The sequence below is a fragment of the Moschus berezovskii genome, chromosome 2, assembly GCF_049115385.1.
Source record: "Moschus berezovskii isolate FMDL1 chromosome 2, NW_MosBer_1.0, whole genome shotgun sequence".
NCBI classification, from domain to species: domain Eukaryota; kingdom Metazoa; phylum Chordata; class Mammalia; order Artiodactyla; family Moschidae; genus Moschus; species Moschus berezovskii.
In genome coordinates this window covers 70178726-70190917 of record NC_142461.1, presented here as the reverse complement: position 1 = coordinate 70190917, position 12192 = coordinate 70178726, and the positions used below count along the sequence as shown (strand labels likewise).

General features: G+C 37.6%; 1 protein-coding gene across 1 annotated transcript in view; it reads left to right on the top strand.

Annotated features, from left to right (window-relative positions):
* DPP10 (dipeptidyl peptidase like 10) overlaps positions 1-12192 on the top strand; it is an 822212-nt gene that overhangs the window by 96006 nt on the left and 714014 nt on the right. The window lies entirely within an intron of this gene.

The following is a 12192-nucleotide window of genomic DNA, read 5'->3' as shown; positions in this document are numbered from 1 at the left end:
TATATAAGTATTCCCCAAAGGTACTAAGTTTCTTTCTTCTTCTTACTCACTGTCTTCTCACTTACTTATGTTAAAATATATTTCATGACCCAGATCTTTTTCTTATTTACCTTTCTGGCAAGGTCTGAATGTATAGGCAAGAGCCCTTTCTTTTGTAAAATACATATGTAGGGAGAGACTACAATGTGATAGATCCCATACCCCAAATCAGTGAATCTATTGCACACCAACTAATGACACAGCCTTTCTACTGTGGATTTACCCAGACACAAATCTTGTCTTTTAGTTGTAGAGGTTAAAATTGAAAGTTTGTGTAAGGAGAGAAAGTCATTGATGGACACATTGGGCCATATTAAAGGTATAAGCAGAAGAATCTACAAGAAAGGGAGAATAGACCAGAGATGTGTGGGTGATGAATGTAGGGAAGCAGGAGTCAGAGTATGAATATGGAAAATTATGAGGCCATGGGATATGGCAGTGATAGCCTCAGCTCACAGGACATTTAATTACACACTCTATTTTGGTTCTTAAAGAAGCTTCCCAGAAGAAATTACTGTTGCTATGGAAGTCAACCTAATAATAGCTTATATTCAAAATTATGTTTGTATACATAGTTATTCAGTTCAGTTCAATAGCTCAGTCGTGTCCTACTCTTTGCGACCCCATGGATTGCTGCACGCCAGGCTTCCTTGTCCATCACCAACTCCTGGAGCTTGTGGAAACTCATGTCCATCAAGTCGGTGATGCCTATCCAACCATCCCATCCTCTGTCATCTCCTTCTCCTCCTGCTTTCAGTCTTTCCCAGCATCAGGATCTTTTCCAGTGAGTCAGTTCTTCATGTCAGGTGGCCAAAGTATTGGAGCTTCAGCTTCATCATCAGTCCTTCCAATGAATATTCATGACTGATTTCCTTTAGAATGGACTGGTTGGGTCTCCTTGCAGTCCAAGGGACTCTCGAGAGTCTTCTCCAACACCACAGTTCAAAAGCCTCAATTCTTTGGTGCTCAGCTTTCTTTATAGTCCAGCTCTCACATCCATACATGACTACTGGAAAAACCATAGCTTTGACTAGATGGACCTTTGTTGGCAAAGTAATGTCTCTGCTTTTCAATATGCTGTCTAGGTTGGTCATAGGTTTTCATAGATAGTTATTGGCAGCTAGCAAAAATCTTCACTTACGATAAAGTCCTATGTGTTCCCACGCTGACCTAGCAAGGTCTTCTCTTATAACTGACTTTTAGAATTCTATTAATGAATAGTAATAACTTAGTGGAGCATCCCAGGCGGTTCAGTGGTAAAGAATCCACCTGCCAATGCAGGAGACTCAAGAAATGTGGGTTCAATCCCTGGATCGGAAAGATCCTCTGAAGAAGGAAATAGTTTGACTTGCATCCTGTCCTTCCCCTGATTACCCTAGTAGAAAGTAATACTTCTTCTATTACACTCAGGTGTGTTTATGTCTAACCCTTCAGTTCAGTTCAGTTCAGTTGCTCAGTCGTGTCCGACGCTTTGTGACCCCATGAATCATAGTACGCCAGGCCTCCCTGTCCATCACCAACTCCCGGAGTTCACTCAAACTCATGTCCTTCGAGTCGGTGATGCCATCCAGCCATCTCATTCTCTGCCATCCCCTTCTTCTCCCACCCCCAATCTTTCCCAGCATCAGAGTCTTTTCCAGTGAGTCAACTCTTCGCATGAGGTGGCCAAAGTATAGGAGTTTCAGCTTTAGCATCAGTCCCTCCAATGAACACCCAGGATTGATCTCCTTTAGAATGGACTGGTTGGATCTCCTTGCAGTCCAAGGGACTCTCAAGAGTCTTCTCCAACACCACAGTTCAAAAGCATCGATTCTTCGGCGATCAGCTTTCTTCACAGTCCAACTCTCACATCCATACACGACCACGGGACAAACCATAGCCTTGACTAGATGGACCTTGGTTGGCAAAGTAATGTCTCTGCTTTTTAATATACTATCTATGTCTAACCCTTACCTTTTTTTTAAAATTTTTTATTGAAGTATAGCTGATTTGGAGAAGGAAATAGCAACCCACTCCAGTATTCTTGCCTGGAAAATCTCAGGGACAGAGGAGCCTGGCGGGCTACAGTCCGTGGGATGGCAGAGTCAGACATGACTTAGTGACTAAACAACAACAACAATAACTTACTATTTCAAGCATGGTTTCTGTGGGGAAGTATGTATTGAACTTCAGGGAAATGCCAACATCAGTATGTCCAAATTGGAACTGTCTTATATGCTATTGGGGAATGTTCCACAAGCTGGGGTTGCCATCTCAGATGTGGGGAAGAGAACAAAAATAAGAGAGAGTCAGGCAAGGATCTGGTCCGTGAAAGTGTTTCATAACTTTTTCTCCTACTGAAGTTATTGTAAGGAAGACAGAAATAATAGCAACAGCAGCATCTACCCACGGCAAATTTGTATACTACAGGAATCAAAGTACTTGTATCCACTCCTTTATCTTGCTTAGAATCCACAACAATTTGAAACACTTTTCTCCCTTTTCTGACAGCTTCACTAAGAAAAGCTCCACAGCTTTCTCTAAGAAAAGTTTTGAGAAGTAGGTGTGATTGGCCCAATTTTATTAATGATGGTTTTAAGGCATATTGAGATTGAGGCTGTCTCTGCTAAAACTAACACCTCTGTTCTCTAAACACAGTTCCTTGCACGTACATACATATCTCACTCTTCTGCCACCTTTCTAGCTGCCTCCAACGTCTCTATCTATAAATTCAGTCACTAGGGAAGAGCGAGCCTATCTGATTAGAAAGCTTTTACTTAAACACCAGCCCTAAAATCTTAGCTCTACATCTCTTTAACAAATATCCCTGGCGGCTAATTGAAGTGCAAACATAGGGAAAAAAAAAAGAGAGAAATGGGAGAGTGATGCCTACCAAATGGCAGCGTAAGTATTTCTAGTGTGCACTACAGTTCTCTCTCAAACAAGAAAATACCTTCACTGGAGCTGAGGATTGCAAGTGAGGGATTTAGCACATGGGGGAAGCATTTCTGTTCAGTTTGCTAACTCATGTCTGACTGTTTGTGACCCCATGCACTGTGGCATACCAGCCTTCCCTTTACATCACTATCTTCCAGAGTTTCTCAAACTAAAGACCTTATGTATGACCTGAAACCATGAAACTGCTAGAAGAAAACAAGGGGATAGAAAGCTTTTTGACGTTGTTCTTGACTGTAATTTTCTGGATATGACACCACAAGCCGAAGCAGCAGAAGCAAAAGTAAACAAGTGGGATGATACTCAAGTGTCCATTGAGTCACTGATGTTATCTAACCATATCATCCTCTGTCGTCCCCTTCTCCTCTTGCCATCAATCTTTTCCAGCATCAGGGTCTTTTCCAATGAGTTGGCTCTTTGCATCTGGTGACCAAAGTATTAAAGCTTCAGCATTGGTCCTTCCAATCAACATTCAGGGTTGATTTCCTTTAGGATTGACTGTTCTGATCTCCCTGCTGTCCAAGGGACTTTTACCAGTCTTCGCTAGCACTGTAATTTGAAAGCATGAGTGAAGCACAGAAAGAACAAAAGGTGCATAGAGAAGGGTAGGAAAGATTGAGTTGCCTTGCTCCCATCACTTCTCCCCGAAGCCTGAGCAGCCCACCCACAGAGACAGGTCTCTGACCCACCTGGGTGTTGGCTAATTGTTATGGCCCTAGTCAGCTTCCATGGCATCAGCAATCAGTGGGTTCCTACTAACGCAGGCTTCTGGCACATCTGAATGGCAGCTACCTGCCATAGCCCCAGGGTGCTCCTGTAGACACAGGCTCCCAGTCTACCCTCAGGAACTCAGGCTCCCCTCCTTGCCAACTACCACAGACCTAGGTTTTCAACCCATCTCAGCACTAAGCTAGGTCCCATAGACCCAGCATCTTGACCCAACCCAACAAAAGGCTAGCCCTCATGATTTATATAAAGCAGATTGAATCCTATGGACACACCCTTCTGGCCCACCCCTGCATTGCCAGGCCAGTCTCCAGACTTAAATTGGAACCCTGTCTCACACCATTTACAAAATTTAGCTTAAGATGAATTAAAGACCTTATGTATGACCTGAAACCATAAAACAGTTAGAAGAAAGCAAGGGGAAAAAAAGCTTCTTGACAATGTTCTTGACCGTAATTATTTGGATATGACACCACAAGTCCAAGCAACAGAAGCAAAAGTAAACAAGTGGTACTGTATTCAAATTGAAAATCTTCTGCACAAAAATAAGAACATTGAGCAAAATGAAAGGGCAGGTTATGGAATGAGAGAACTTGCAAATCATCTATTTAATGAGGGATTAGTATCAAACATTACATAAGTAATTCCAGTGAACCAATGGTGAACAAACAGATAATGCAATTGTAAAAAATGGACAGAGGACTTGAATGGACTTGAATTTTCCCTCTCTAAAAAAATAACCAAGCATACAGATAGTGAATAGTATGTGAAGAAATGCTCAATATCACTAACCATCAGGAGCATGAAAATCAAAACTACAATGAGATACCACTTCCCACCTGGCTATTATTAAACAAAAGAGAAATAGCAAGTATTGGTGAGGATGTAGAGAAAAGGGAACCATTGTGCACTGCTGGTGGGAATGTAAATAGTACAGCCACTATGGAAAATAGGATGGAGGTTCTTCAAAAAGTTAAATATAGAACTACCATACGATGCAGTAATCCTACTTTTCAGTTTATGTTTGAAAAAAAATGAAATCACTGTCTTGAAGGATATCTTCATCTACATGTTCATTGTAGTATTATTTGTGATAGCCAAGACATGGAAATAACCAAAATGTACATTTATGATTAAAAGAATAAAGAAATGTGGAAGTATATGTGTGTGCGTGTGTGTGTTTACATGCAATGGAATATTATTCTGCCATAAAAAGGAAAAGCTTTTGGACAACATGGATTGACCTTGAGAGTGTTGATCTCGGTGAAATAAATCTAAACAGAAAGACAAGTACTTTATGTTTTTTCACTTATATGTGCAGTCTAACAACAGGAACTCACACAGCTAAAGAACAGAATAGTGGGACTGGAGAGTAGATGTAATGAGGAAATATTGGACAGAGAGCACAAACTTACAGTTATAAGATAAATAAGTTCTAGGGATCTAATCTGTATAGCGTAGTAACTATAATTAACCATTTTTTATTATATATTTAACATTTGTTAAGAGAGTAGATCTTAAATTGGCAACCCACTCCAGTATTCTTGCTTGGAGAATGCCATGGACAAAGGAGCCTGGTGGGCTATAGTCCGTTCCGTTTCGTCGCTCAGTCGTGTCCAACTCTTTGTGACCGTGTGGACTGTAGCCTAACCAGGCTTCTCCGTCTATGGGATTTTCCAGGCAAGAATACTGGAGTGGGTTACCATTTCCTTCTCCAGGGGATCTTCCTGACCCAGGGATCAAACCCGGGTCTCCCGCATTGGAGGCAGACGCATTAACCTCTGAGCCAGCAAGAGTCTCAGAGTCAGACACGCCTGAGCAACTTCACTTTCTTTCTTTCTATAGTTACTTTTGGAGAAGGAAATGGCAACCCACTCCAGTGTTCTTGCCTGGAGAATCCCATGGACAGAGGGGCCTAGTGGGGCTGCGATCTATGGGGTTGCAAAGAGTTGCACACGACTAAGCAACTAACACACACACACAGATCTTAAATATTAGCACCACAAAAAGAAATAATAATTATGTGATATCACATAAGTGTTAATTAACTGATTGGGATAATAATCTCATAGTTTATATGAGTATAAGGTCAGTGTTGTACACCTTTAACTTATATATGATATATGTCAATAATAAATATCCCAGTAAACCTGGGAGAAAAAAAGGAAAAAAATATTTGAGGAATTAATGGCTGAATACTTCCCAACATGTTAGACAAAATAGAAATGCATGAGTTTTTACTGAGAGAAAGAAAGGAAGGAGGGAGGGAAAGACGGAAGGAAAGAAGGGAGGGGAGGAAGAAAAGGAGAAAAACGAAAAGGAAGGGAAAGGAAGGAAGAAAAGAAAGACAAAAGGAAAGTTCTTCTTTACGGTAGAAGGCAAAATACTGTAAGTACAAGGAATGATATTTTTCAAAAACCAAGGGCTCAGACTGTTAGGAGAAAGTTTAATGAGGAATGGTTATTTACATAATCTCAAAGAATCTCCTTACATAATACTTAATTACAAAGAAAATAAGGCCAACTTTACAGAGGATAAATCAGATGATAGACATCACTATAATCAAGTGATTAATGTTAACATCACCATAATTAGGATAAATGATATAGTCTGCCTTTTGACATTTTGCACCAAGAATGATATAGCATCACGCACGTGGCATTCCTACCAAATATGTTTAATGTGAATCTAAACATGAGAAAATATTACACGAATGTAGATTGAGAGCATTTCACAAAATAGCCAACCTGTGCTCTTCAAAAATGTCAAGGTCAAGAAAGAAAAAGAAAAGTTGTGAGACTGTTTCAGAAATGAAAATGAAAAAGACAAAGGAGATATTACTAAGTTCCAAGCACAATATAAAATTGCATCTTGAACAAAAAAAAATGAAATGGTTGTTATTGGGAAATAGAGGAAATCTGAATTTTTACTGTGGATTGGGTGATGATTTATCTTTGACACATTTTCTGAATTTTACGAATATATTGTGGATTTTACTTATACTTCAGAAATATATTTAGAGATGAACAATGATGATGGTGAGAAATATTTAGTAGGAAATGGAATAGCATGTGAAAATAATTAATCTATGAATATTTACATATTTTAAGTCCAGTTGTTTTTCAGTATCATTGTTTATTTAATACATATACACACACAGATATGTGTGTGTGTATATATATATGTATATGTATATATGTGTGTGTATACATTGAATATAAATATACACATATATATGTATATGTATGTGTATATATATGTATATATGTGTGTGTATGTGTGTATATAGGCTTCCCTGGTGGCTAACCAGTAAAAAATCTGCCTGCAGTGCAGGAGACTCATGAGACACAGGTTCGCTCCTTGAGTCAGGAAGATCCTATGGAGAAAGAAATGGTAGCTTACTGCAATATTCTTGTTTGGGAAATCCCATGGACAAAGGAGCCTGACAGGCTATAATACGTGGGATCAGAAAAGAGCAGGACTTGACAGCACGCAAGCATGCATATACATGCATATATATATGTATGTATGTATGTATGTATGTATGTGTGTGTGTATATACATAAATATGTATATATATGTGTGTGTGTGTGTGTGTGTGTGTATAATATATATACACCCCATGTGTGTGTGTGTGTGTGTGTGTGTATAACATATATATACACCCCGTACAGCACTCATGTGAGGTAGTGAGGTGTCATCAATATAATAGAAATCGTTCTTACCTTTGAGATAATTACAAAGTGATGGACAAGTATATATTAGTAATATGTTTGAAGCTGTTTCTAAAGAATTAGAATTGAGAACATGGGAAAAGAACAGCCTTTGGAAAAGTTTTAGATAGATTGTCTTTGGGCAGTCCCATCCTCCCAGTATCAGTAAGGAAGCCTATATGGAAAACTGGCATAAGATGATACACATTCCTGACCATATCTAAAAAACCAATACTCATGCCTATCAACTTTGCACTGTATCACAAAATAATGATACCCTGAAGCAGGCTCCAACAGAATTCCCTCAAACAGACCACTTCACCCTATAGATGAAAGAATTAATGTATCTTAAGAAAGGCAACTTTCCACTTGACTCAGAATTATTATTTTTTTAAATGTACTTAGACTAACAGATACTGTGGTCTGAACTTTGCTTATAATACTAATTTGTTCAATAAAAGATTGATTAAAATATGTAACATTTGGACATAATGGGTAACAGTTACAGAAAATTCATTTTTCCTCCCTGCAAAAGTCACTCCTCTCAATTATCTTAAGTAATTCCAATGAATGACTTTTATTTAAATTATTTGGATAATTTCATCTGATCAAACTTTACCCCTCGTGGGCTGTTGACCTATAAGCCCTGAGGATTATATCTGAAATAATTGTCAAGGTTATTGCTTAGTTTAATGCTTGTTTAACTCAGAAATACACATGCCTCACTGTTAACTGTGTTCTAAACCCTTCTCATCTGATTGATCATGATTTGTTGAGAGCACCCTTTTTTCTCTGTGTGTTTACTTCACTTCACATAGCCTAAAAGGGTGTGTGTGTAAAGGGAGTGGGGGCTCTGTTGGATTTGATACTAACTGTAGTTGTTGGTCTTATACTTAATCAAGATTTTATTTTAAATTTGATCCGAAGAATAAAAACTTCAGAATTTTCTTTATGGACTTGATTGAAGTTTGCCTAAATTCTTTAAAACTGTAACATCTCAAATTAATTTACTTCTTACATGGTTTAATGCTTCTCTTTCCCGATTGCATTCCTTGAAATGAAAAATATCTCTTCTAACCCTCTAGCCTTAGGGAATTTGCCAAAGACAAAGTTGTTTACAAAGATTTTAATTTCTGACCTATGATTTCAATCTTCTTTTCATCTTAATATAGGTAATAGTAATATGAATGCAATATGTCTCAATATGGCATTGTTATCTGTAAAGAGTGAAAAACTAAAGTAGAAACCCTATCATTTCAAACAGGTGTTTTCTTCTAACTTACATAAAATTACATAATTTTTTCCTAAGTTATATTGATCAATTCCTATATGTGCACATGTTTGCTTTAATGATATAAGTTATGCTCTACATAAACCTCTGCTTGAGGTTTAAAATTATTTAATAGGATATTTTTAAGATAATATTGTCAATGGAATTGATTTTAAAGTATATGAACTACCATGTGTGAAATAGCTAGCTAGTGGGAAGCTGCTGTATAGCACAGGGAACTCAGCTTGGTGCTTTGTGATGACCTAGAGAGGTGGAATGGGGTGGGCTGGGAGGGAGGTCCAAGAGGGAGGGGATTACATGTATGCATATAGCTGATTCTTTTCAATGTACAGCAGAGACCAATACAACATTGTAAAGCAATTATACTCAATAAAAATAAAGTACAAAGTTATAGAGTGTTCTAGAAGAATTTTCTGTTCAGAGAAGGCAAAATGTGAAAAAGTGAGAACCACATAGGATTTCTGTTGAAACTGAAAAATATGTAGCCTGTCTTTTCTTTTTTTCTCTATTCTTATTATGGCAACCCACTCCAATACTCTTGCCTGGAAAATCCCATGGGTGGAGGAGCCTGGTAGGCTGCAATCCATGGGGTCGCGAAGAGTCGGACATGACTGAGCGACTTCACTTTCACTTTTCACTTTCCTGCATTGGAGAAGGAAATGGCAACCCACTCCAGTGTTCTTGCCTGGAGAATCCCAGGGATGGGAGAGCCTCTTGGGCTGCCCTCTATGGGGTTGCACAGAATCAGACATGACTGAAGCAACTTAGCATTATTACTTAATTCTTAAGTGGAAGCAGCTGTCATTAAAATTTGGGCCTGTTTCTTTTTAAAAAGTAAATTTGATTTATTGGTGCCAGAGACATCAGTAAAACAAAAATACAGTTGACCTTTCTATACAACATGGGTTTGAACTTATACATGGATTTTTTTCAACAAATATATAGTCCATGATCTGAGATTGGTTGAATCTGCAGATGCAGAACCACTCTTGTAGAAGGCCAACTGTAAAGTTATACATGGATTTACAACTGTGCTGGGGAGTCAAGGCCCCAATCTCCACGTTATTCAAGGGTCAAATGTACTTTCAAATTAATTTTATTATTGTCATGGTACACTGAAATAAGATTTATCCTAGTTTATGTACCTGAAATTACTATATTATGCAAAAGGATTAGAAATGAGAAATTTAAGCAGGTCAACAGTGAAAATGCTGTCAGTAGCCTATATTATTTGAATACTCACTGACTGCCAGCTGCATGCATTTTTATCTCAATTTTTATGGCAACCCACTGATGGCAAAACCATTCACAGTTGAAATAACTGATTTGAAAACAAGAGAATAAAGACAAGAACTTAGGAATAATTCAAATTTAAAAAATGTTTAAACCCCAAAATTCAGTTTGGCAAATTAAATCTTCATAATATTTAATTAAATTAATGATGGAATTAAGTTCAATATAGAGTGTTAATAATAAACATGTACTCAGCATTTTAAATAAGAAATATAAATTCATACTACAGAGAGAATGTCTACCTTTACCCATGTACATCACCACTGAAGTTTATGATCAGCCACATTTCGTAACAAATAACAGTAGTTTAAGTAAAGTTGATTCTTATTTCTCTCTCTTATAAAGGAAATCTAGAAGTTGGCATTCCCAGGCAGGTATCAGTTCAGTTCAGTTCAGTTGCTCAGTCGTGTCCGACTCTCCGCGACCCCATGAAGGCAGCAGAAATTTCCTGCACCTTGCTTATCTTATTTCCTGCACTTAACACTTATCTCCCAACTTGCTGCTGGAATTTCAATCACCATGCCTGTGCTCCAGTTAGCAGAGGGAGGAAAGATTACAAGGGAAGTGTGCTTCAGCTATACCTTTTAAAGAGCCTACTCAGAACCATCCTCATAAAACTTTTGCTTACTGTTCACTGGTCAAAGATTTTATCATATAACCACACTTAGTCACAAGAGATTCTAGGAAATACTGAGATATAGTCTGTACCTGGACATATTGCTGCCCTAAGAATAATTCTTTTTTCATTTTCTTTTTTTTTATCATGTTAAATATATGCAGTTTATTGAATGTCAAATATATTTCAGTAAAGATGTTTAGAAAGAAAAAGCGGGAGAATACATCAAGCAGATATTAACAAGAGCAATAATGAAAAGATTGCTTCTGGCTATATTATATGAGACAAAACAGATTCAAAGGCAAAAGTCATCATTAGTGATAAAAGTTAACTGTGTAATGATAAAAGTTCAATGCCTACCAGACATTGTAAGTCTAATAATATAAACCTGCAAATATACATTGTTAGATACAAAGATATGAAGTTATACACACAGATAGTATCAGAATATCTTTTAGTGCAAATTCCAAGGGATATTGACAAATTCCTCATTCTTGTGGAAATATTCAATATCTCTCTCTCAGTTTTTGGCATGTTAAATATACATAAAATTAGTAAGGAACAATGAAATTAATATGGTTGATATAATGGATGTAAATAGACTTACCTGCTCCAAGTATAATTTTGGGGTTGTCAAATAGAAGTCTAGGTCCTGGCCTATTTTCATTAAATGTACAATGATTTAAAAAGTACATATGCACATATACACAAAAACAGTATGTAATGTAATATATATGTAATAAATATGTATTTATGAGAAATGTTTATTTATACTTGCTTTAGTATATTCAATAATGGTTATTTGTCAGTGAAATATATGACCTCTTTTTGTAGCTCATAATTTAAATATATTTTATCTCATAAATGTATACCTTTATAAATAAGTTTTTAAAATAATAATTTTGACATTTCCAATGTTTATTCATTATTTTTCCCCAGATTAACCCTTCTAGAGTCAGTCACTATTTTTTATAAACTATATACATTAAATGTTGCGGTATTTTCAATTATTTGGTCTATATCAGAATATGTTTTATGGCAGTTTGGAAGTTGGAAATTTATTCAACTCATTCTGTTGATGTTATTTGGGCTTGCTTTCTTTTGGGGGTATTTCCATGGTAACTCAGCTGGTAAAGAATCTGCCTGCAATGCGGGAGACCTGGGTTTGATCCCTGGGTTGGGAAGATCCCCTGGAGAAGGGAAAGGCTACCCAGTCCAGTATTCTGGCCTAGAGAATTCCATAGACTATACAGTACATGGGGTTGCAAAGAGTCGGACACAACTGAGTGACTTTCACTTTCTTTTTTTTTGATAAGATAAGGATTGCTTGGGCTTCCTTATAGCTCAGTTGGTAAAGAATCCACCTGCAATGCGCAGAAGACTCCAGTTCAATTCCTGGGTGAGGAAGATTCCCTGGAGAAGTGATAGGCTACCTAGTCCACTCAAGTATTCTTGGGCTTTCCTTGTGGCTCAGCTGGTAAAAATAATCTGCCTGCAATGCGGGAGACCTGGGTTCGATCCTTGGGTTGGGAAGATCCCCTAGAGAAGGGAAAGGCTACCCACTCCAGTATTCTGGCCTG